Below are 25,714 nucleotides of genomic sequence, written 5' to 3'. Positions count from 1 at the left end.
AGCTCTTTAACTGTGATGGATCTGCTCCCCCTCACCGGTGTACAGAAACTGAATTGATAACAGAGGACTGTTGAGAGATCAGAATAGCTGGTGCAATCAGTGCTCACAACAGAACTTGGTGTTCTCCAGTGGCACATTTCAAACTTATCACGTTGTCTCTTTGGCAGAAAGCAGGGCGCAAGCTGCAGCACTTGTCTGACCACTGCATATTGTATTGTGGATGCTGAAATCTATCAAAATGCCATTGTTGTAGGATTATGAATTCCCACCCATAAGAGAGTTCTGGAGTCAATCTCCACTGCATTATACCATATTTCTGTTACATGGCGCAGGAGTCATGAGCTCAATTCCCAATGAGGGTCCTGTCTGTGTGGAGGTTATATGTTCTCCCTGTGTCCCCTTTATCTTGATAATAAAGGAGACACTTGTGTGGGTTTTCTGGTTTCTTACCACATTCCAAACACATACCTAATTGGATTCTGACAAAATAAACCCTATTATGTGTGTGTGCTTCTGTGGGAATTTGCACTGTAAACTCCAATGGGGCAGGGACTGATGCAAACAACAAATATACACTGTATATGACTAAATAAATAAACAATAATAGTAATAATATTTTACTGTCCTGAACAATTTAGCTTTAAACACTTAGTTTTCATTCATTATATTTAGGCACAGATTATGCACTGCCCCATAGTAACCGGTCAGCAAGTATCTTATATCTATGTAGTGGATAACACCAAAAGAAATAAAGAGTCTGAATGGTTAAATTCGCAATATTAGGGAAGAGCCAAATTAATTGTTCCTGAGGAGAGGTGGTCCCAGATGTGCTTAACATTTAGTGAAAGTACTTGGTACCCCATTCTTGTCATAGTTGCTACAGTCAACTGCAAAATTTGCACATTTAGGTGTTAGTACATAGCATCTAGCACATGTTTGCTGTCCCTACATAAATAGCATGGACAGTATAGCGTATTAAAAAACACAAACCAATAACAGCAGCTACAGACACTGGTCGCTCCATAGAAAGGTCCATGCATTCTTATTGCTCTATAACAGTGACTTCCATGCTTTCCTCAAAACCAATTTGTAATCCTTGATTTTCTAGGACCCTTTCAAAAGCGACGGTTTGAAAATTCTCTACATAAAGAACATAGGGCCTGATTCAGCACGGATCGCTATTCTGCTTATACGCACGCAACGCAGTTGCTAATATCAGCGGTGATATGTAAATGTTTGCATTCGCGTTGCAATCGCAGCCTAACATAAGGACACCCACTTCCCCTTACTCAAATCCGTATACTTGTCCAACATAGCAAAACAATCGGTAACATCGAGTAACATCGGATCCAGACACACAGTTAAGGCAGGTCAGACCTTACTCAGTAACTGCTAACTTCAGGGCACGCCATGAGACCTCAGGCTGCATCTGGTATCACAGTGGCTAATTTATGCAAGCCCATGCAACGCTGTTGAAACGAACTGGCACGCCATGTGTACGCCAGAACCCCCCACCGTCACCACCCACAAACGGCACTTCCTGTCAATCACTCGTATAAGCAACTGTGATCCTTGCTGAATCAGGCCCATAAATAGTTCAGATCCTGAAAGGGCATACTGTGACCTGTAGTTGTGTTGCTGGTCACATGTTTATGAAAAAAAAAATGTATCACCCTGGTTATACATATGAAATTAATCTAGCTAAGATTATAGCATAGGTGTTGGCGTCCTTCTATCCCCTGGTTACACCTACCAACTTATACCCCCTGAAACATCCCTTACATTCTCTACATTTGAGGTTCATATTATACGTCTTTTCCAACCACTACACCTGCGAGTAGCTGTCATTTACCGTCCCCCTGGCCCTCCCTCCAAATTCCTTGACTACTTTGCTTCCTGGCTCCCTCACTTTCTCTCCTCAGACCTTCCCTCCGTTATCTTAGGTGACTTCAATATTCCAATTGATATCCCCACTGAACTCTCTGCTTCCAAACTCCTTACCCTCACATCCTCATTTGGTCTCTCCCAATGGACCTCCTCACCCTCCCATGTGAGTGGGCATTCGCTTGATCTGGTCTTTACTCACCATTGTGATATTTCTGATTATTCCAATTCCCCATTCTCCCTCTCTGACCATCACCTTCTCTCTTTTAACTTATCCCTCTCTCCTTCCCCCCCTCTACCTCCTAAGGTCACTGGGCCTGATTCAGAGCCGAACGCTCTGAATCAGTGCCCTCCTCCATGAAAATGGAGCGGCCTCCTGGTCACTCGCATAGCTGTGGGTGACCACCCACAGCATATGCAAGCGTCCATGATGATGGTCGCGATGGTCTTGACCATCGCGACCATCGGGCTTGCGACAGAGACCCTGCGGTAGGGTCTCGCTGCCGCAATCCCTGGAGTGATTTTGGCTCTATCAGTGGGGCCAGCTTCAGACGGTAGGCATTCCCATGGGAACGCCTCCATCTGGCAGGCACACCCCCGGCACGCCCACCAAAGGGGGCGTGCTGTCAATCAACATCGACAGCACACCCCCTTTGGTGCGAGTCCCGGAGTGATGGAGAGCCCGTCTCTCGCCGGGTCTCGCGCATGCGCACGACGGAGCTCCCTCCGTCGTGCGCATATGCAGTGGGGGAACATCGACCCGCTTGCAAGCGTCCTGCGCTCGCGAGCGGGTCTGAATGACCCCCACTATCACTAGGCGTAACATTGAGGCTATCGACACCGTATTCTTTTCTTCCCTACTTGACTCGCTTCTCTCTCCTTTGGCTCTCTCTCTCCTGCCCTGTACAAGCTGCTTCCCTATACAACACCTCCCTTACTTCTGCTCTTGACTCTGTTGCTCCGGCTATCACTGCTCACCCTTGCAGATCCACACTTCAACCCTGGCATTCCAAATGTACCAGATAGCTGCAAAAGTGTTCCCGAACGGCCGAGCGACAGTGGAGAAGGTCACGCTCTAAGGCAGATTTTCTCCATTTCAAATTTATGCTCTCATCCTACAGTGCTGACCTTTCCCTCTCTAAACAGTTATACTTCAAGCACCTCAACTCCTCCCAGTCCTCAAATCCGCAGCGTCTCTTCACCACCCTGAACTCCCTCCTCTGCCCACCCCCTCCTCGCCTTCCCTCCTTGCTCTCTGCCATTGACTTTACTTCCTTCTTCACATCTAAAATTGACTCCATACATCAGGATATCATATCCCACCAGTCCCCCAGCACTACACCTCCTCCTTTCCAGGGTCATCCCTCCCCTTCCATTTTACCTACACTAACATCCTTCTCCCCTGTATCTGGAGAGGAAGTCATGGCCCTTATCCAGTCCTCCCCCTCTTCCACCTCCCCCTTGACCCTATCCCTTCACGTCTCCTCTGCTACCTCTCTCCCTGTGCCTGTTCCCATCTTGCCCACCTCCTCAATCTCTCCCTCTCATCTGGTACTGGGCCTGATTCAGACTCGCGAGCGAGCGCTATGTGCTCGCAAGCGGGTCGATGGTGGCCCAGTGCGCATGCACACGATGGAGCCGGCTCCATCATGCGCATGCGCGAGACCCGGATAGCGACGGGCAAACCGTTGCTCCGGGCCTCGTACCAAAGGGGGCATGCTGTCGAAGTTGAGTGACAGCATGCCCCCTTTGGTGGGCGGGCTGGGGGCATGGCTGCCCAGACGGAGGCGTTCCCATGGGAATGCCTACCATCTGCGGCCGGCCCCACTGACATCACAAGTGGGCTTGTGGCAATGAGACCCTACCACCAAGGGTCTCGTCGCAAGCCCGATGGTCGTGATGGTCTTGACCATCGCGACCATCATCATGGCCGCTCACCATGATGATGGCGAGTGGCCAGGAGGCCGTTATGAAAAACCAGAGGGCCGGCCCTGATTCAGAGCGAGCGCTCTGTCATAGTGTCCGGCTCTGAATCAGGCCCACTGTCCCTTCTGCATTCAAACATGCCCTTGTCTCCCCCATTCTTAAAAAACCTACTCTTGATCCTAACACTCTCGCCAACTACCGACCCATCTCTCTCCTCCCTTTTGCATCCAAACTCCTTGAGCGAATTGTTTACTACCGCCTTACCACCTTTCTTTCCTCCCATTCCCGCCTTGACCCTTTTCAGTCTGGCTTCCATTCTCTCCACTCCACAGAAACTGCCCTCACTAAAGTCAGCAATGATCTCATTGCTACCAATCCAAAGGCAACTACTCTCTACTCATTCTCCTTTACCTTTCTGCTGCTTTTGACATTGTGGACCACCCTCTCCTGCTGAAAATCCTTTGGTCTACATGACACTGCCCTCTCCTGGCCATCCTCTTACCTCTCTTATCGATCCTTCTCTGTCTCCTCTCATGGCTTATCTCCCCACCCCACATCCTCTCACAGTAGGTGTTCCCCAAGGTTTTGTTGTTCTTGGACCACTCCTTTTCTCCCTCTATACATCCACTCTAGGTGAACTCATCAGCTCTTTTGACCTCCATTATCATCTCTATGCAGATGACACTCAGATCTACCTTTGCTCCCCTGACATCTCTCCCTCTCAACTCACTCGTATCTCCAACTGTCTTTGTGCTATATCTTCCTGGATGTCCCAGCGATTTCTTAAACTTAATATGTCTTAAGACTGAGATGATCATCTTCCCACCCTCCCACATAACCTCACCTCCCACTATTTCTTTATCAATTGATGGCACAACTATCTGCTCTAGCCCCAAAGTGCGCTGTCTTGGAGTTATCCTGGACTCCTCCCTCTCCTTCAAACCACATATCCAGAACCTCTCACAGTCCTGTCATTTCCATCTTACAAGTATTTCCAGGATCAGAACCTTTCTCACCCAGGATGCTACTAAGACCTTAATACACTCACTGGTCATCTCCAGATTGGATTACTGTAACCTTCTCCTATCTGGCCTCCCCAACTACCATCTCTCTCCGCTCCAGTCTGTCCTCAATGCTGCCGCTCAATTCATCTTTCTCTCCAAATGCCCTTCATCTGCCTCTCTTACAAGCCCTCCACTGGTTCCCCATCCCCTTCAGAACCCAATTCAAGGTTCTCACTCTCATTTACAAAGCCCTCACACACTCCTCTCCCATTTACATCTCTGACCTCATCTCCCTTCACTCTTCTGTCCGCCCTCTTCGTTCAACAAATGCACACCGCCTCTCATGCCAACTGATTACTTCCTTCCACTCCCGCCTCCAAGACTTTGCCCGTGCTGCTCTCCACCTTTGGAACTCTCTCCCTCTCCCCATCAGACTCTCCACCTCTCTACAATCCTTCAAACGGGCTCTCAAGACCCACTACTTCATCAATGCTTTCCAGCTCTCATCCTAACTTGCTACTACATGCTCCCTCCTCCCTGTCTTCCCCATCTGTATCATGCCCGTCTGTCTGCCCCTCCCCTTGAGAATGTAAGCTCTTGCGAGCAGGGCCCTCTACCCTCTTGTGCTTCTCCTTACTTTATGTTCATATACTTCTTACTCACCACTACCGTGTTTCCCCGATAATAAGCCCTACCCCGAAAATAAGCCCTACCCCTACTTTTGAAAGACGGTCCAAAATAAGCCCTACCCCGAAAATAAGCCCTAACGAAAAATGAGGAAAGAAAAATAATGGTAAGTAAAGAATTGCAAAGCAGGACTGAGGCCATGATGGGGATAAGAGCAGAACTGAGGCCATGATGGGGATAAGAGCAGGACTAAGGCCATGATGGGGATAAGAACAGGACTGAGGGCATGATGGGGATAAAAGCAGGACTGAGGGCATGATGGGGATAAAAGCAGGACTGAGGCCATGATGGGGATAAAAGCAGGACTGAGGGCATGATGGGGATAAAAGCAGGACTGAGGGCATGATGGGGATAAAAGCAGAACTGAGGGCATGATGGGGATAAAAGCAGGACTGAGGCCATGATGGGGATAAAAGCAGGACTCAGGCCATGATGGGGATAAAAGCAGGACTGAGGGCATGATGGGGATAAAAGCAGGACTGAGGCCATGATGGGGATAAAAGCAGGACTGAGGGCATGATGGGGATAAAAGCAGGACTGAGGACATGATGCTGTCAATGTTAAATAAAATAAGCCCTACCCCGAAAATAAGCCCTATGGAGTTTGTTTGACCAAAAAAAAAATAAGCCAGTGTCTTATTATCGGGGAAACACGGTAGGATACCTAACACTTGGTGCGTATGCTTTGTTGCTTAATTGGGTGTTATGGCCACCTATGTATCAATGTATATTAGCCATGTCCTTGTCCTTCATTGTATTGTATTTTACTGTAAGTCACCTTTTGGTTATGTACCTTGTAAGGCGCTGCGGAACACTTGTGGCACCATATAAATAAACGATAATAATAATAATAATAATAATAATAATAGCACATATACATTTCACCCTTGACCTTGTACCTTCCAATAAATTCTTATTTTTTATAATTTAAATGTTAGGTTTTACAGACAAATCTTACACAGAGTCCAGTCCATATGAGAAATTCATCGCTCTGTATCAGCAGTGATGTGTTATATATCATGTACAGCAGGGAATCCATAAGTGAAAGGACATGATTTTGTCTTTTTACTTTGCAACAAAGACGTTTCAGATGTCTTTGTCAAAGATAATTACAGTTTAGCCAATAGAAGTCCTAAATGAATGGTAGAAGTAAATGGGCTGCTCTGTGTTAATTACACAGACGGCGGTGATAATATACAATGCTAGATACAGCCCTTTCCTTGTGTACTAGAGTGTACTTTAATGTGCAAGGACTGAAACCATACCTCCCAACTTCTTGTATAAAGTAATAAAGTCCCTGGTGCACTTCAAAGGCACATGTGCACAAAAAAAGGTGCATGGCCTTGTGACACAGGGTGTGGGCACGTCCCCTGTTTTCATCACGATGGGGGAATGCCCAGGGTGCTGGGGTCGTGCACGGTATCTATTCATCACTGCTCTGTTAATCAGAGCAGCGTGTGAAAGTTGGCTTTCCAACCTCCCACCACCACCGCGGGACACTGAAGCCCACGGGTGGGACACCGGGACAGTCAATCAGGACTGTCCCACCAAAATCAGAATTGTTGGGAGGTATGCTAAAGTGCCCACTTTCAGTAGTGCTTCACGGTGCAACACAATTGGTGATTGAAGACACTACCCATTCGGTGCACCTTCGCATGCACTATCGGCAGGTGCAGTGTCTCCAGCTGAACATAGCCTCTGTGGTTGTGGCACTACAGCTTTCAATTAGAGATGAGCGGTTCGGATTCTGTGGAATCCGAACCGCTCCGAACATTGGGGATCCGAGTCCACCCGAACCCTGTTCGGGTGTTCACCGCCTGACTCGGATCCCCGTTCGGGGCCGAACGGCGGCCGCCTGATGTCGGATTCTCACTAGAGAATCCGACATCAGGTCTCCTCGCGTGTAGGGCAGAGCGCAGTGATAGCGCTCTGCCCTACACAGACACAGACACACAGCCGCCAGCGGCAGCTGTGTGTTTGTTACAGCAGCCAATGAGAGTCACACAGACTCTCATTGGCTGCTGCACGGAGGGAGCCGGCTGGAGCTCACACATGAGCTCCGTCTTCCGGCTCCCTCCTCAGCGTGTGACAGAGCGGACGGCGCGGGAGCGGGGATACAGGTAAGTTTTATTTTTTTTATTTTTTTACTTGTCAAAGGTCCGGGGGCGCTACTGGGGGGGGGGTCTGCACTACTGGGGGGGTCTGCTACTGGGGGGGGGCTATACTACTGGGGGGGCCATACTACAGAGGGGCCTGCTACTGGGGGGGCTATACTACTGGGGGGGGGTCTGCACTACTGGGGGGGGTCTGCTACTGGGGGAGGCAATACTACTGGGGGGGCCATACTACAGAGGGGCCTGCTACTGGGGGGGCTATACTACTGGGGGGGGTCTGCTACTGGGGGGGCCATACTACTGGGGGGGATCTGCACTATTGGGGGGCCATACTACAGAGGGGCCTGCTACTGGGGGGGGCTATACTACTGGGGGGGTCTGCACTACTGGGGGGGGTCTGCTACTGGGCAGGGCTATACTACTGGGGGGCCATACTACAGAGGGGCCTGCTACTGGGGGGGGCTATACTACTGGGGGGGGTCTGCTACTGGGGGGGCCATACTACTGAGGGGCCTGCTACTGGGGGGGCCATACTACTGGGGGGGCCTACTACAGGGGGGGCCATACTACAGGGGGGGCCCATACTACAGGGGGGGCTACTACTGGAGCAGCCTACTACTGGGGGGGCCTGCTACTGGGGGAGCCATACTACTGGGGGAGCCATACTACAGGGGGGGCCCATACTACAGGGGGGGCTACTACTGGAGCAGCCTACTACTGGGGGGGCCTGCTACTGGGGGAGCCATACTACTGGGGGAGCCATACTACTGGGGGAGCCATACTACTGGGGGGGCATACTACTGGGTGGCATGCTAATGGGGGGCATACTACTGGGGGGGCCTGCTAATGGGGGACATACTACTGGGGGGGCCTGCTAATGGGGGGCATACTACTGGGGAGCATTCAACTGGGGGCACTGCATAGTGGACCGTACTACTAAGGGGACTGCATAGGGGGCACCACTGCTGGGGGACATTGTGTAAGGGACACCGCTACTGTGGGCATTGTGTAAAAGGGTCACTACTGTGGGCATTGTGTAAAAGGGGCACTACTGTGTGTCGTAACATAAATAAGAGACACTACTTTATGGTGTAATGTGAATCAGGCCCTATGTGCGGTGTAATGCTAATAAGATTGTGCACTGTGACTCCTAGGGCCGTAGCCCACTTTGTAAACAAGTACTGTGACTCTGCTGGCCGTACCCCACTGGGTGGGTGCACTACTTTTCATTTCTGCCACTGCTGTGTGGCAATGTGTCATAGATGTGCTTTATACTGTGGTGTCTGTGTCGTTGTGCCGCTGCTTTGTCGCTTAGTAACCAGTCAGCTCACTGCAACCTTTGGCCAATAATGTTGAAAACAATATTATAAGCTGTGATATGGTCTAAATTGACTGGAAATTAATGTTATTGAGGTTAATAATACTCTAGGAAGAAAAAAAAGACCAATTTATGTGATTTTAGCTTTTTTTGTCAATTTTTGTAAAAAAATCCAAATCCAAATCCAAAGCCAGTCACCGCAGTTTGGCAAATCCAAATCCAAATCCAAAGCCGGACGACGAATTAGAACCAAATCCAAATCCGGCAAAAATGGTCTGGCGCACATCCCTACTTTCAATACACACCTGTGACACTCCTATAACACGCGCATGCAAAGGATTTTTTTGAGTTCACTTCAGGTCACTTCCCAGTCACCACCCAGGAATGCAGGCCCGGTGACAGGGGGGGACAAAGGTAACACTCATACCGGGCTCTGATGATTAGGGACAAAAAAACAGGGCAGATTTTTAAATGGCTGGTGTGCTATGTTACAGCAGCCATCCAGCTGAAGCCCCGCCCACTGATACCATCACATAGGGGCGCATTTAGGGAGGAGGAGGCCCATGTTCACTCACCATCTAGGGTCCCCTCCTCTCCGGCGGCTGTGGCGTACTGACACATTCAGTAGACAGTAGACTCCAGGCACAGACTAGTTCCCGGAGTCTACTGCACATGCGCAGGACACTGGTGATTTCCCTACTCCGCCCACTTTCCAGGCGTTCTGTGTAGCACCTCTCCAGCCGACATAGGACTTCGGAGATGTAAGTATTAGGAAATATGGGTGCAGGGTGTGTGGTGTGGGCCCCCCTGGACCCTGCACACCCTGAACCATTATAGAAACACTCCTGCCGTCACATGATAAACACTGAGACAAGCAGGAGCTGGTGATCGTCCTCCTGGGCCCGCACCCCCTACACCCAGCTCCTGCTGCCTTACTGATCCTCTCCTATAGGCTTCCACCCCAACTCCCCATTGTGGCATCCCCGCACCCCCCCCTCGCGCCCACCCCCCCTCGCAGAACCCCCACCCCTCCCCCCACTGCACACACACACTCCTCCTCCTTGTTCAGTGGTCCCGCTGAAGAGTATAGGAACACAGCCTCGGCATTAAGGTAAGTGACTATGTTATTGTCACTTAGTTTTAACATACAGTATGTGTGTTTATATGTTTACCTTTATTGTTGAAATTGCATATATTCTGTAGTTCCATTCTCTCAGTCACTGTAATGCGGGCTGTGTGAGCCAGATACATATGCAGTGTTCAATAAATATTTAAAACTATAATAATAATAATATTTAAAAAAAATCAGTGTCAAAAAAAATAAAATTTTCTGCAGATATTGGTGTTCTGGGGCTGAATCAGTTCACAAAGCTTGAAATTTTTTCTCAATTTCCTCTAAAACAGACTCTGCGGGAGATGTATCAAGCTTTTGGCGTGTGTCTGAAAAAGGGGTGTGGCCTCATGGCAGGGGATGTGGCCTCATGGGAAACATCGTAACTGCAAGCCACACATATACAGTCAGGTGCATAAATATTGGGACATTGACAGAATTTTCATATTTTGGCCTCTATTCACCACCACAATGGCTTTGAAATGAAACAAACAAGATGTGCTTTAACTGCAGACTTTCAGATTTAATTTGAGGGTAATTACATCCAAATCAGGTGAACGGTGTAGGAATTACAACGGTTTCTTTATGTGCCTCCCACTTTTTAATCAGCCTAGTGCTGATGCACTGTGCCTCAGTCCTGGCCGGCTCCACTGAGCATGCGCGGGATCTCGCAAGTATTGCGAGATCCCCGCGTGCAGCCTGGAGCTGGCATGCGCCGCAGCAGGTACTCTGAGAGTGTAGGTAAGTTAGGTTTAAAGTGAAATCTAAATTGCAGTGTAAAATGAAAGCTATCCAGCATTTGTGGGCTACAGGCAGATGCACCCAGTATTTACCTATGAATACCGTATTGTCGTTACCCCTAAATAATCGCAAGACGCTATTTAGCGTTACTTGTCGCACAATAAATAATTGCTTTCCAGCCCAACTGTGTTTCCAAAGCACAAAAAGTTCTTATTGCAACAAAAAGTAAGTTACACGCTATGATCTATCACAATTAGCGCAAAGACAATTAAATACAAAAGGTACAGCTTGTACGCATGCACACCAGTCCCAGTAAACAGTTGTCACTCCAGAAGCCTGTGGTCATCCAAGAAGAATGGCTACTGACTGGGACCGAGACACAGGTTATATACCCTAATAGATCATGATACCAACAATGTAGACAGACAAACATAATTCCATTGGTTCATGCTCTTGGTCTTTGTAGTACTTTGTTTGCTGTAGTTCATAGGACAGTTCACTAGGGGTTTGTCCCAATTCTCTACAGTCTCTTGAGCTTACAGTGTCTTTCTTTAATTGGTTTAAACTAGCTAAAGGCACTACATTACAGAGTATACATTCTAACCAATAATTTCCTATAATCCATAACCATCGAACGCAAGATGCGACTCCCTCGCTGGTAGGTTCGGATATCTGGAAATAAACAGAGTGTCAGTATAGTACCAAACATGCCATGTCTACCATGTTGTATACCTTAAATATCATATACCTACATTTCACAACATAATTATATGCTACTAAAACCTCTAATATTACGTTTAATGTGAAGGAACCTTTTATGAGTGTGTGTATATTTATGATTATATGTAAGTATGCATTGTGCATCTACACGCAGCGTAAAAGGTGCGCTGTGTGCATGGGTTGTGTACAGCACAAACATGCGCTGTGTGTGTGTTTATATTTACAATAGCAACTGTGTATATGTGTGCACGCATTGTGGATACACGTGATCGTTTAAGTGTATGTATATATATATATATATATATATGTGTGTGTGTGTGTGTGTGCAAATGTGCATCAGTGTCATGGATTTTTATATATACATATATATATATATATATATATATATATAGCTTTATCCAGTAACAGGTATTATTAATATTACTTCTGTCTGAACTAAGATCAAAAATTACAGACAATGGAGTTGTTCTGATCAGAGATGGCCAGCAGATACTTGATGGAATCACAAAGTAATCAAAGGCCTCTCCAGACTATTTGGAATGCAAATGCTAGTTCCTTTAGGCATACAATGATAATCAGACTTAAAGACAATGGTTCATTGAAAACACTCGTCTGCACCTCACAGTATGTGTTTGTTTTTCAATTACTAGTCACAGACATGTCCACAGGACTTGTCTCCCAGCACTGACCAAACCTTTGCATTTTTAAATATATATAAAGTCTTTACATACATATGTGTATCCATGCGCATTTATCATGTAAAGACTTTAACAGTGAGCAGTAACACGGCAGATGTACACAACGATAAATAGCGCCATACACAATAATATTATACTGACTATGCCAGATGGCATCGTGCAGATAACGCAAACATGGCGTCTTCAGATATTTTCAAAGATTTGATCTCAGCCAATCATCCAGCTTCGACAGACCACCCTTTGATAGCAATCAACAAGCTATCACACTCTGGGCCTGATTCAGAGCCGCTCGTAAGCAGCCGTTCGTTCGCTCTGAGCGATGTTCGCACAACTGCGCATGTGTATGGGTTGTAATGCGCATGCGCAAACCAGTCATTACAGTCGGAAATCGTGTGCTCGCAAAACAGCGAGGGGCTGCTAATTTGATTGACAGAATGTACCGTTTGTGGGTGGTAACAGGGGAAGGTGCTTGAAAACAGGGGAGTGGAGATCTGAATGCAGGCGTGCCTAATGGTCAAAAGGGCGTTTAATGGGAGTGCATAATTAGTAAAGGAGCATCATCAACCACGTCAGTTGGTTGTCTTTTAGCCTGAACTGCTCGCAGTGATCACGGTAAGAAAAACCTATGCCTTTTGATGTACCCGATTAATCTAATAAATACCGGAGATGATGTGTGATGTGAACAGAAAAGGGGCGTCTTTACAAAATAGCGAGCGCATTTTTCGTTCGCTCGCTCAGACATAGAGGCGTTAACAAACCGCAAAGAGTGAGCGCTCAATTTAAATAGCCGGCCCCTTTTTTGGAACGACCGTCCGCAAATAACATCCGGCTCTGAATCAGGCCCTCTGTTCTTAATCTTTTGTAGTCATGCATAATAATGTATTATTCAAGGTTATAAATGGTGCGACACAAGTAGGTCACTGAACTGTTAATAATGCATTTCAAAAGAGGGTAAAACAACCCTTATACACCATCTAAGGATCTATAGGGATCATTGGTGGGATGTGGGATCTCATCGAACCTATAAAGGAAGTTTGGGGGGGATTGAGAATGCATTATCTAGGATGTTTAAAAATAACATTAGTAATACATCTATGCATGACCACACAATTTTTTATTTTTCTTCTCATCATCTGATAGTACATTCTAATTCAAGTTGTAATACAGTTTTTCCTTGACCTTGGTATCCATATTACCATTGCTTACCACCATCATAATCTCTGTTTCTCATGTACATATTCTACACTTCAATACATAAGGAACACACCTGACACATAAGCCAATTACTAAAATGACAATAAGTATGAGGATCAAGAGCTTACCCACAATAGCAACCAGTTCCTGGACCCATTCTCCTAGACCGGAGAACCATTTCACAGGGTTCAACCAAGAGAACCACTCTTCTATCTTTTCCTCTACTTCAGCCAGTGAAGCATTATGGTTCTTTCGAAATTCCCATTTCAGCTGCAGAATTTCATCCATCTTCCGGTCTATCACCTCCTTGGGGTCACTAGAGTTATTTGTGATGTATGTGCAACACTTGACACCAAACTGGGTGGCCAAGGTTACACAGTACCCACCAGTAACAGCTGTTAAATATTTTAACACTAGCCTATGTTGCACAAGTTCTTTCTTATAAGCTTGTAGCTCCTTGCCGGTATACCTGAACGTGTCATCATACATCTCGGTGATATTATGTTTTAATTTAGCAGGATCTTGGATGTATCTAAAATTTAAAGTACCCCAAGCGATCCTGGTGGGATCTAGTGCTACTAAAATTTGGAAACCAGTTGGTTCGCTAATCAACTGTGTAGCTGCATGTATGTCACCAGGTATCATGTTTCTTTTGTCACGGTGTTCGTAATGCGTATGAAGATATGGAGATGGTGTGTTTTTATGGATACCAAGCATTTCACCATGTGTAAGGGTCATAACCTCTGGGAGTACCCTTCCCAGATAACATAAACCTTCGGAACTCGGAGAGAGCCACTTATAAGCTTTCCTTCCATATATAAAATACACATCATCTGGAGTACATAAGGAATAGAATGCATCATTATCATCGGACACAATTCTCTGACAAATAATCCTACCCCAGATTTTCCCATTTTACTAATACATGTTTTAGGTTGTACAATAACTGCACAGTACCCTTCTGGTACTCTGCCAACCATTACCTTGGTGGAACTAAGTGTATGCTTATACCGGAAGTGTCTTCCACTGGTAATGTTGCGTATAAGCCCACCATCTACTGGTTCATTATCATCTCTGTGTGAAAAGGTCATTGTCTGATTGTTCCTGGACACCTCCCAATCTCCTGGTTTATTGGAATTGGTGATGTTTAAACATAACAGGGATCTATCCACCTGGTACTGATGGAGCTTAAAATTTGAAGGCTTGGACATAATAAATTTTCCATCCAGCATCTTCCCCTTATGTAATTCAAGGACCTCAGAGACATTTAATGGGAGTGGTACTAGTCCTACATTATGTTGTCCCTGAGGTATGTGAGAGCATACCCAACATTCAGTCTAATTTAAGACTTTGCCGACCAAGGCATGATAATCCTCTAAAGCAGTGTTGGCTAACCTTGACACTCCAGCTGTTATGGAACTACATACATGCACTGCTACAGTTTTGCTATTAGGGCATGCTAAAACTGTGGCAGGGCATGCTGGGATATATAGTTCCACAACAGCTGGAGTGTCAAGGTTAGCCAACACTGCTCTAAAGGATACCCATCCCAATACTGGTTATACTTGGGCTGGCACCGCTGGAGACATCTCTCATTGATTAGGGACCCACAATACTCACAAATACAGTGTTCCTCAGACAATAACCCCTCACACTGTCTCCGAGTTTCTGGGATAACAGATCTCTTAGCAATTACTGTACTGAGTTTGGTCAGATACCACCCTTGTGAATGTATGGCTCCTTCTCCCGACTCCACTCCATTGATATCGCCAGAAACAGGACATCCCGAACCAAACAAGGATGATGAGAATTCTGGAAGCAAACCCAGCCCGCCATTCCATTGCTGGAATAGTGGACTGCAAATTTCTCCTGCTCTGGTATCTCATTGCAGTCTTTAAATCTCCCGGAACAAGCTCGCAATTGACAGGTCTGCGTTATCTTCCTCAACTCCGCCTTGTATCTCCACCATTTGGTTGACCTATCTGCAGTGAGTGGAATGGACCCAGGTATCTCTCTCTGCCACTTTCAAGGATGTTGTACTTGTCAGCAAAACTTGATACGGACATTCCCACCAATCTGTCAGACAACCTGAACGTAAGAAATTTTGAATCATAACAAATTCTCCAGGTTCTACATCATGACAGTTTGTTTCAGGTATATCAGGTGACAACAATTTTAATTTCTCCTGCTGTTTACTCATGCTTATGGGATATTTTACCGTAACCTCATTATTACTTTTCAAATCGTCCTGTCGACTTACAATCAAGTGCGGTTGTCTCCCAAACAGTATTTCAAAGGGGGACAAATTAAGAAGAGCTCTAGGAGTGGTTCTGATGCTATGGAGGATGAGCGGTAAGGCTTCTGGCCACCCCAGTCCAGTCTCTGCCATGGCCTTACTTAGTTTGTTCTTAAAAGTACCGTTTACCCTCTCCACCTTGGCACTGGCTTGTGGTCGGTAGGGGGGTGTAAAGTCTACTATTAATACCCATGAGCTTACACATGTTCTGGAAGACGTCACCTGTGAAATGAGTACCACTTTCACTTTCTATGATTCTAGGGATACCGTATCTGCATACAAACTCCTGAACAATCTTTTTAGCAGTAAAAGCAGTGGTATTAGTGGCAACTGGATATGCCTCAACCCAATTAGAAAACACATCTGTACAAACTAATACATACTTGAGATTCCTGCAAGGTGGTAATTGGATGAAATCAATTTGTATTACCTGAAAAGGTCCGTCTGTCAGAGGGATGTGGGATGGCTCAGTAGGGATTGTTTTCCCTACATTTTTCCACAAGCAAGTCAAACAGGACATAGCCCTCTTTTCAGCTTGAGAGGAGAAGCCTTGTGCACATACCTTGCTTTCCTAGGTGAGTCAAAATGTGCGCTGCCTCAGCCAAGGTTGGGTAATATGTCTTGGGTACAACAGGCCTACCTTGTCCATCTCTCCAGTCCAGAGGACTCTTGGACACATCCCTTTGATCTCCAGACTGCCCTTTCTTGTATGGAGCATACATTTTGCATCTCAATTAATTTCTGCACATCAATTGCTTGGAAACCATCATTTGATTAATTGGCATGTTTACTCTTAAACCTGCTGCACATTTGGTAGCTTCGTCTGCCCTGTTATTGCCCAGTGACACTGGGTGTTCCTTGCACGTGTGGGCTTTACACTTAATGACGGCTACTGCCTTTGGTTTTTGAATTGCTGTCAACAGTTCTGTTATGTGGTATGAGTGTGTGACTAGTGTGCCTGCTGCTGTCATAAAATTTCTAAGACGCCAAGGAGCTCCGAAGGCGTACCTGGAGTCAGTGTAGATGTTAGCTGACTTACTTTCTGCCAGTTCACATGCTCTCCTTAATGCCACCAGCTCAGCTACTTGTGCTGAGTGAGGTGGACCAAGTGGTTCAGCTTCTACAACATCTTCATCATTTACAACAGCATAATTTGTGCATTATTCACCTATGTCAGTTTGTCTATGACAACTCCCATCCATGTAAAACGTAAAATCTACATTTTCTAAGGGTGTATCACGTATGTCTGGTCTTGCAGTAAAGGTCTGATTCAAATATTCCATACAATCATGTCAGTATACCTGCAAAACGCACCTTCAGCCAGTGGCTCACCTCTCTCCACCCTTTGTGCCTTCCTAGGCACATATGGTAAGTACAGTATGTTGCTGGATTTAAGGTGTTACATCGTTTAATGGTGATATTTGCAGGTGCCATTAGAGCTAGTTCCCATTTTGTGAACCTAGCTGAAGAAACATGTCTAGTTTGGGCAGAATTCAGTAAAGCAGATGCAGCATGGGGTGTAATAACAATCATATCATGACCTAATACTACATCCTCACTCTTATTTACCAAAAGAGCTGTCGCTGCTACACTTCTTAAACACGTTGGGAGTGATCTTGCCACAGTGTCCATTTGGGCACTGTAGTATGCTACAGGTCTGCTAGCAGCACCATGTTTTTGTGTGAGCACACCTGCCGCGCAGCCATCAGCTTCCATACAATATAACTCAAATGTTTTTTTTTCATAATCTGGCATTCCCAGGGCAGGTGCTCTTGTTAGACTATCCTTAAGGTTAAGGAAAGCCTGCTCTGTCTCCTCAGTGTGTGTTACACGATCGGGTTTTGATGATGAAACTAACTCCTGCAATGATAATGCCAAAATAGAAAAACCTGGGATCCACATTCTGCAGTATCCACACATTCCCAAGAAGGTACGGATTTTCTGTTGGTTTTGCGACAGTGTCATGGTTTGTATGGCCTGTATTCTGTCAGTTGTCAAATGTCGTAGCCCCTGGGTTAGACAATTTCCCAAATATTTGACCCTAGTCAGGCATGGCTGTAATTTGTCATTTGCAACCTTGTGCCCTGTTTGTGAGAGATGAAGTAACAACAGTTTAGTATCATTTAAACATGACATAAACGAATCAGAGCATAACAATAAATCGTCTACATATTGAATTAGAACAGATCCATTAGTGGGTTGAAAAGAATGCAAACAGTCATGTAAGGCCTGAGAGAAAATATTGGGGCTATCTATGAAGCCCTGGGGAAATCATGTCTATGTGTATTGTACCCCTCTGTATGGGAATGCAAATAGATACTGACAGTCAGGGTGAAGAGGGACAGAGAAGAATGCAGAACACAGGTCAATGACTGTGAAATGGGTAGCGGATGGTCGAATCTGCATAAGGATGACAGCTGAATTTGGCACTATGGGGAACTGGCTCTGAACTACTTTATTAACCCCTCTAAGGTGCTGTACTATTCTATAGCCCCTCCCCCCAGCCTTCTTCACTGGAAAAATTGCACTATTGGCTACACTTGCTGTACGGACTAAAATTCCCTGTTGCAATAACCGCTCAGTTATGGGATAAACCCCTATCTCTATTTTCTGGTTTTAACGGGTACTGGGAAATTTTTGGAGCTTGCATACCACTTTTTAGATTTACCATTATGGGAGCTACATTTGCCATCAATCCAGTGTCCTGTCCATCTTTGGTCCAGAGGGACCCTGGTATTTGTAACTACATTTCCTTTACCTGGGGTGAAATATGCTCTAGAATGGTAGAGTGCAACATTAGTCTTTGTGGGGTGTCCAATATATCCCTTACCTCATGCGCAACCTTCTCTGGGATATCTAGGAATATACCATCAGGGGTACAGTAAATGACACATCCCATTTTACACAACAAATCCCTTCCCAGTAGGTTAGTAGGAGCCGCTGCTGCTGAGAGAAAAGAATGTTTGGTTTGCAATGGTCCTATAGTAACCTCTGCGGATTGGTTAAAGGATAATGTTGCACTTTACCCGTTACCCCCATGGCTGGTATGGTCTTGTTAGTAACCTGAAAATTTAATGAAGAATTTATCACAGACCTGGTCGGCCCTGTGTCTACAAGAAAACTATGTTTAGTACCAGCTACATCAACTGTCATTGTAGGTTCTTCCCTAGTATTCTCAGTTAACCTGACTGGCTGTAGACTACATGTGTGACCTGACCCCTAGCACTGACTATCTTCTTCCAGTAAAGCATCTACTGCCACTATGTGTGCTGGTGACTGTTGGAACTGTCCTGATTTCTGTGGGTGTTTAGGTGCCCCCTGGTAAGGTGGCTCCCTCCTCTTCTCCCTGCAGTTTCTACTTATGTGTCCTATCTGATTACAGCTATAATACCTTCGTGAATATGTGTTGAAAGGTTGTTGTTGTGTGGGTTGGGGTATATGAAGAGTTTGAGGCTGTGTATGGTATGTGTGTTGAGGCGAGGTATGTTGATATGTGTTTTGTTGCTGATGCATGTGTGGCTGTGCAGGATGGTATGTACTGAGAGCATGTAGTTGCGCAGGTGTACATATCTCTTGTGGCTGTATTTACATTGCTTTCAAAGTTTGAATGCTAACAGCCATTAGCTTTTTGCTTTGAGTTTCTCTTTTCCTGAGGATGTTTTTATCATGTTCAATAGCAGATTCCCTGAGAGTGTCTACCGTGATTCCCCTCCAGTTAGGCTGCAAGGTCTGAACCCTGGTCATTAGGTTGTCTTTAAAACCATCCATAAGTACCATGACTGCTACTCCCTGTGGTGTGTGTTGTCTTTTATTTCCTCTATCCCAGTGTACTGGGTGACAGTCTGCAGTGCTCGGGTGAAATAATCTGCTGCAGATTCACTCTCCTGTTTAATGGTGAAAATTTTACTCCAGTTCACTACTACTGGAAAATATACGGCCAATTGGGTGACTATGCGGGCAATGTTATCTTGGTTACTTTCATCAGTTAAGGGATTGTCTCCATCCAATACAGAGGCCGTGATTAATATTTTCACGTCGGTAGTAGATGGAAGATATGCCCGTAATACCACTCACCAATCCCTGTTGGTTGGCTCGTGAGCATTACCGAGATCCTTATCAAATTTTTGGCATTTAGCTAATTCTTTTCTAGGGTCGGGAAAGTCTGACATTATAGAAAGCAGCTGTGCTCTCGTCCATGGACAATACATAGTTACATCCCTTGTAGGCACTACACCGCTTGCGTCTGGATTCCCACTGGGAACTGTTATTGTCCGGACAGGATGAACGCCTACCACATCGCTACCTTTGGCCTTGGTACTTGGGGGGTTCAGTCTACTACTGCTACGTATTATATTACTTCCACCAACCGCAGCTGTCGCTACAGTTGGTGGCGCTACAGCTGATGGTATCACCTCTGCTGCTGTACCTGGTGGGGTCACTCCCTGTGCTTGCTGCGGTGGAATAGCTAACATTTGAACAGCATGTGAAATGGCAGACACTACAACAGGTTCATCATCTGATTCATAAACATTTTCCTTATACTTACTTAGGATAGGGTACAAGTTACTTGTTACATTTTTATTATTTTTGGTATCAGCTGTACCTGAACCTTCAGCTGCACAGGGCAGCGGAGGTCCGCCTGCACCTTTGGCAAAGCTACCTTGCTGTGCATGCATGCTCCCTTGAGGCGCACACATGGTGCTATTTAGCGTTGCATGCACGCTCCCTTGCATCATGAGCGCAGCGCTATTTTGTGTCACGTGCACGCCGCTAAGCCACGTGTTCCCCTCATGTTGCCATTGTTTTAAACAATCATTATACTTTATTTGTTTCTTTATTTCACCACACAGATGCTATGCCTAACATTATTCAACACCTCCGCATCAAAACTGCCAATTTTGGGAAAAGGTTTCACACACATTTTGGTCATCTTAACCCATACATTACAGTATGCAGTTGCATACGCACCATATTTTGTATACATTATATGCCTTGCCGAACCTGTCGGTCCTTCCATAAGCAGCATATTGTCCACCATACCCAGCATCAGCCTGGCACCCATCTGGGAAAACGCTAAGCACTTTTCGCTAGTATGTGGACCGGTAAACGATTCCCGAGAGCTACGTTCACGCACTCCTTCTCTTGTGCACAACCGGCCCGATAAGCATTGCGGAGAGCGTGCACAAGAGGAGCAGGATATTCCTATGTAATTATCCTTCTTTCAGACAGATCTCCGTAAAAGCTCTGTCTCAGCTTCTTCCCTTATGTGCTACCAACCGCTGAGCATTACTGCCAGTGCACACAACGAGGATCAAACTAATGTCTATGCACTTATTCTGACTCCAGACGAATCCACACAAGCTTCGTCTAAGCTTCCTTTTTGAATACTTTCCACTTTTAGCATTTAAGAGTTCCAATAACTCTCACCCTTTCCAGTGATTTCGTCCACTACCCCCAGTCACAATCACAGTCTGCCCAACCGTGCAGTCGAACCGCAATGCCCAGAGAACCTAACTGATCAATGGACCTTTGCGACCACTATTTGAGGGCTGAATTTCAAAAACCTACTTGTTTTCTCCAAGGTACAAAATCCCTGTCCTTGCTGCAATACACCTGCTATGTGTACACACCCAGTAGCTTTCTGCCTCATCAGACACCTACCAAGTCTTAAGGACCGACATTCACGCCACAAGCACACATTCACTTTCAAACACCTTTTCTGCTCAGAAAAATAAACCTTTCCCCAGTATGGCAGTATGATTCAGAGACCTTAAACAATGCAATCACGCTATCAATACAACAATGTTATCTTACTGATTGTTTAAACATATGGAAGCAATATAAGAAACATGTATACGCTATTGTGCAAGTCGCATGTTAGCACCAAACCTAACAAAGAAAGAAACAGATTTTTTTCTCTCCCGTCCACAGGTCCTAGTCAGCGCACCTTTGAAATCACACAATAAAGGGTATCGGTTTCTCAACACTAGATGGTAGCAGATTTGGAACACAGTGCGTTCTTCCTGCGTATGGCGCCTTCCACACTTTGTTGAGAAAGCAAGAGCCGTATTACCGTGTAAATTCAGGTAGCGTGACCTCCAAACTATGAGCCCCCAACTATGAATACCGTATTTTCGTTACACCTAAATAATCGCAAGACGATATTTAGCGTTACCTGTCGCACAATACATAATTGCTTTCCAGCCCAACTGTGTTTCCAAAGCACAAAAAGTTCTTATTGCAACAAAAAGTAAGTTACACGCTATGATCTATCACAATTAGCACAAAGACAATTAAATACAAAAGGTACAACTTGATACATACGCATGCGCACTGGTCCCAGTAAACAATCGTCACTCCAGAAGCCTGTGGTCATCCAAGAAGAATGGCTACTGACTGGGACCGGGACACAGGTTATATACCCTAACAGATCATGATAACAACAATGTAGACAGACAAACATAATTCCATTGGTTCATGCTCTTGGTCTTTGTAGTACATTGTAGTTCATAGGACAGTTCACTAGGGGTATGTCCCAATTCTCCACAGTCTCTTGAGCTTACAGTGTCTTTCTTTAATTGGTTTAAACTAGCTAAAGGCACTACATTACAGAGTATACATTCTAACCAATAATTTCCAATAATCCATAACCAACAAACGCAAGATGCGACTCCCTCGCTGGTAGGTTCGGATATCTGGAAATAAACAGTGTGTCAGTATAGTACCAAACATGCCATGTCTACCATGTTAAATATCATATACATTTCACAACATAATTATATGTTATTAAAACCTCTAATATTATGTTTAATGTGAAGGAATCTTTTATGAGTGCGTGTATATTTATGATTATATGTAAGTATGCGTTGTGCATCTACACGCAGCGCAAAAAGTGCGCTGTGTGCAGGGGTTGTGTAGAAGCGCAAACATGCACTGTGTGTGTTTATATTTACAATAGCAACTGTGTATATGTGTGCACGCATTGTGGATACACATGCAATCGTTTAAGTGTATGTACTATATATATATATATATATATATATATATATATGTGTGTGTGTGTGTGTGTGTGTGTGTGTGTGTGTGCAAATGTGCATCAGTGTCATGGATTTATATATATATACATATATTAATATATATATATATATATATATCTAGCTTCATCCAGTAACTGGTATTATTGATATTACTTCTGTCTGAACTGTGGGCGCTGAGCGCTCGCAACCGGGTCGATGGTGGCCCAGAGCTCATGCGCACGACGGAGTCGGCTCCGTCGTGCGCATGCGCGAGACCCGGATAGCGACGGGCAATCCGTCGCTTCGGGTCTCTCACCAAAGGGGGCGTGCTGTTGATGTTGAGTGACAGCATGCCCCCTTTGGTGGGCGGGCCGGGGGGTGGCTGCCCAGATGGAGGCGTTCCCATGAGAACGCCTACCGTCTGGGGGCGGCCCCACTGACATCACAAGTGATGTCAGTGGGAGAGCTTTCGGCTCTGTTTGAGCCGAAAGCTCTCTGGGGCTTGCGGCCTTGAGACCCTACCACAAGGGTCTCGTCGCAAGACCATCGCGACCATCATCCTGGCCGCTTGCATTAGCTGTGGGTGGTAACCCACAGCAATGCGAGTGGCCAGGAGGCCGCTCCATAAAAATAAAAAGACGCCCTGATTCAGAGCCTAAGTTCAAAAATTACAGACAATGGAGTTATTCTGATCAGAGATGGCCAGCAGATACTTGATGGAATCACAATGTAATGAAAGGCCTCTCCAGCCTATTTGGAATGTAAATGCTAGTTCCTTTAGGCATACAATGATAGTCAGACTTAAAGACAATGGTTCATTGAAAACACTCGTCTGCACCTCACAGTATGTGTTTGTTTTTCAATTACTAGTCACAGACATGTACACAGGGCTTGTCTCCCAGCACTGACCAAACCTTTGCATTTTTAAATATATATAAAGTCTTTAAATACATATGTGTATCCGTGCGCATTTATTATGTAAAGACATTAACAGTGTGCAGTAACACGGCAGATGTACACAACGCTAAATCATTGCCATACACAATGATATTATACTGACTACGCCAGATGGCGTGGTGCAGACAACGCAAACATGGCGTCTTCAGATATTTTCAAAGATCTGATCTCAGCCAATCATCCAGCTTCGACATACCCCACATGCAAAACAAAATTATGTATTTGCACCCCTTGCATTGCAACATGGTTTGTCCAGGTACACAGTTACTGTACTTGCTATATCTTACTATATTTCCAAGACTGAATCAGGCCCATAGTCTCCAGGCTGTTGTCGTCTAGAAATATAGTGATCATTCAGTCTTATAATTCCGGTATATATATATATATATATACTGTACTGTTGCTTAATGTCTATAAAATAGCTGTACACAACTTGCAGTATTTTCATGTTCATATTTAATAAATATTACTGTTTATTTTTGGTTTCAGAGATAGCAGCGGTATGTAGCATATGATCTGCTATGGGAATCGTTATGCAATGCGGGCGGCTGAATAGCCGCCGGATCAAATACCGACAGCGGAAGACCGATGGCTCTAAATCCTGACAGGGAGTGGTAAGTACCCTAACCCTCCCCTCTCCCTACCCTAACCCTCCCTTAGTGGTGCCTAAGCCTAACCTCACCCCTTAGTGCCTAACCCTAACCTCCCCCCATTGGTGCCTAAACCTAACCCCCCCTTCCCGCACCCCAAACCTAACCCTCACAGGGGGTGCCTAAACCTAATCTCCCCCCTGGGGTGCCTAACCCTAACCTAACTATAACCCTACCAGGGGGGCTTCCTAACCCTAAGTCCTCCCCGGAGGTTCCTAAAGCTAACCCATCCCCTCAACCGCGTCTAGAACCTAAGACACCTGGCTTACCTTTGTTTGGTATGCCAGGTGTCGGGAGTTCTTCGTGGGGCTAATGATAGACGTCGGGATTCCGACGCCTATCTTTAGTCCCATGTCGTGCTTTAAGTGTCGGGATTTTTCGGCGGCAAGGATAGCAGCCGCCGGTATCCTGACTACATCCCTCTGCTATGTACTAGTGATAGAGGTAATTAATCTTGTAGGTCATTCTACAGTAACTTCAGCTGGAGCTTAATAATAGCATGTCATTACATTTATGTATTTGTAGAGAAGCATACTGTGGTAGCTGAGCCGCAGGTGACATCACCTATGCCCAGTGTTCATAATTGAGTCCAGTGTGTGTTACCTACTTTCCGTTGATTAGTCTCTGCAAATAGCTTCTCTCTCCCCTACACGGTGCTGAGCCCAGCCAAACCACTCACAGAATGTGCAGGAAATTGCCAGGACAGCTTGTAAAGTGCTCTAGGAAATAGAACTAGACTTTCTCAGCCTTTCTCAGTCACAGTGTGAACACAAGGGTTGCATAGTTACCAGGAAAATCCTTACTGTAAAGAAAAACATGTGTACTTAATAAATAAATTATATATTTCTATGTGCACATCACAATATAAATGATGGTAGACACAGACACAGGGGTAAATGTAATAGCCTGCAGACTGCAGGCATCAGCAAGCTCTGTGTGAGACTGTCTGATGTTTTAAAGAAGCAGTCATTTAAAAGGCACAATATACTTGGTTTTGCCTTTCAAATTGCTGCTACTTTAAATCATTGGGCAATCTCAAACGGAGCTCGCCGATGCCTGCAGTCCGCAGGCTATTACATTGACCTCACAATGTTTTTTTAGGACATATACAGTAAGATATATATATATATATATATATACATATATATATATATATATATATATATATATATATGGGTGGTCCATAAGTGTGGAAACACCCTTATAAAAAGGAAATGAGCAAGGAAATATATATATATAGGAAATCCAAAAGAGGGGATATGACACTCAAAAAAATTAAACACTTCTTACCTCATAAGATCAAGCGCACCAAGGCCCCCATTTACTAACGAGTTTTATCACCAAATCAAGTGAAATATTTCACTGTGTATGATAAATGGCGCTTCAGCCAATCAGCTCC

Source organism: Taudactylus pleione, unplaced genomic scaffold (assembly GCF_031769625.1).
Source record: "Taudactylus pleione unplaced genomic scaffold, aTauple2 ptg000018l, whole genome shotgun sequence".
NCBI lineage: Eukaryota > Metazoa > Chordata > Amphibia > Anura > Myobatrachidae > Taudactylus > Taudactylus pleione.
The sequence above is the reverse complement of the archived record's forward strand: the minus strand, read 5'-3'. Positions refer to the sequence as shown.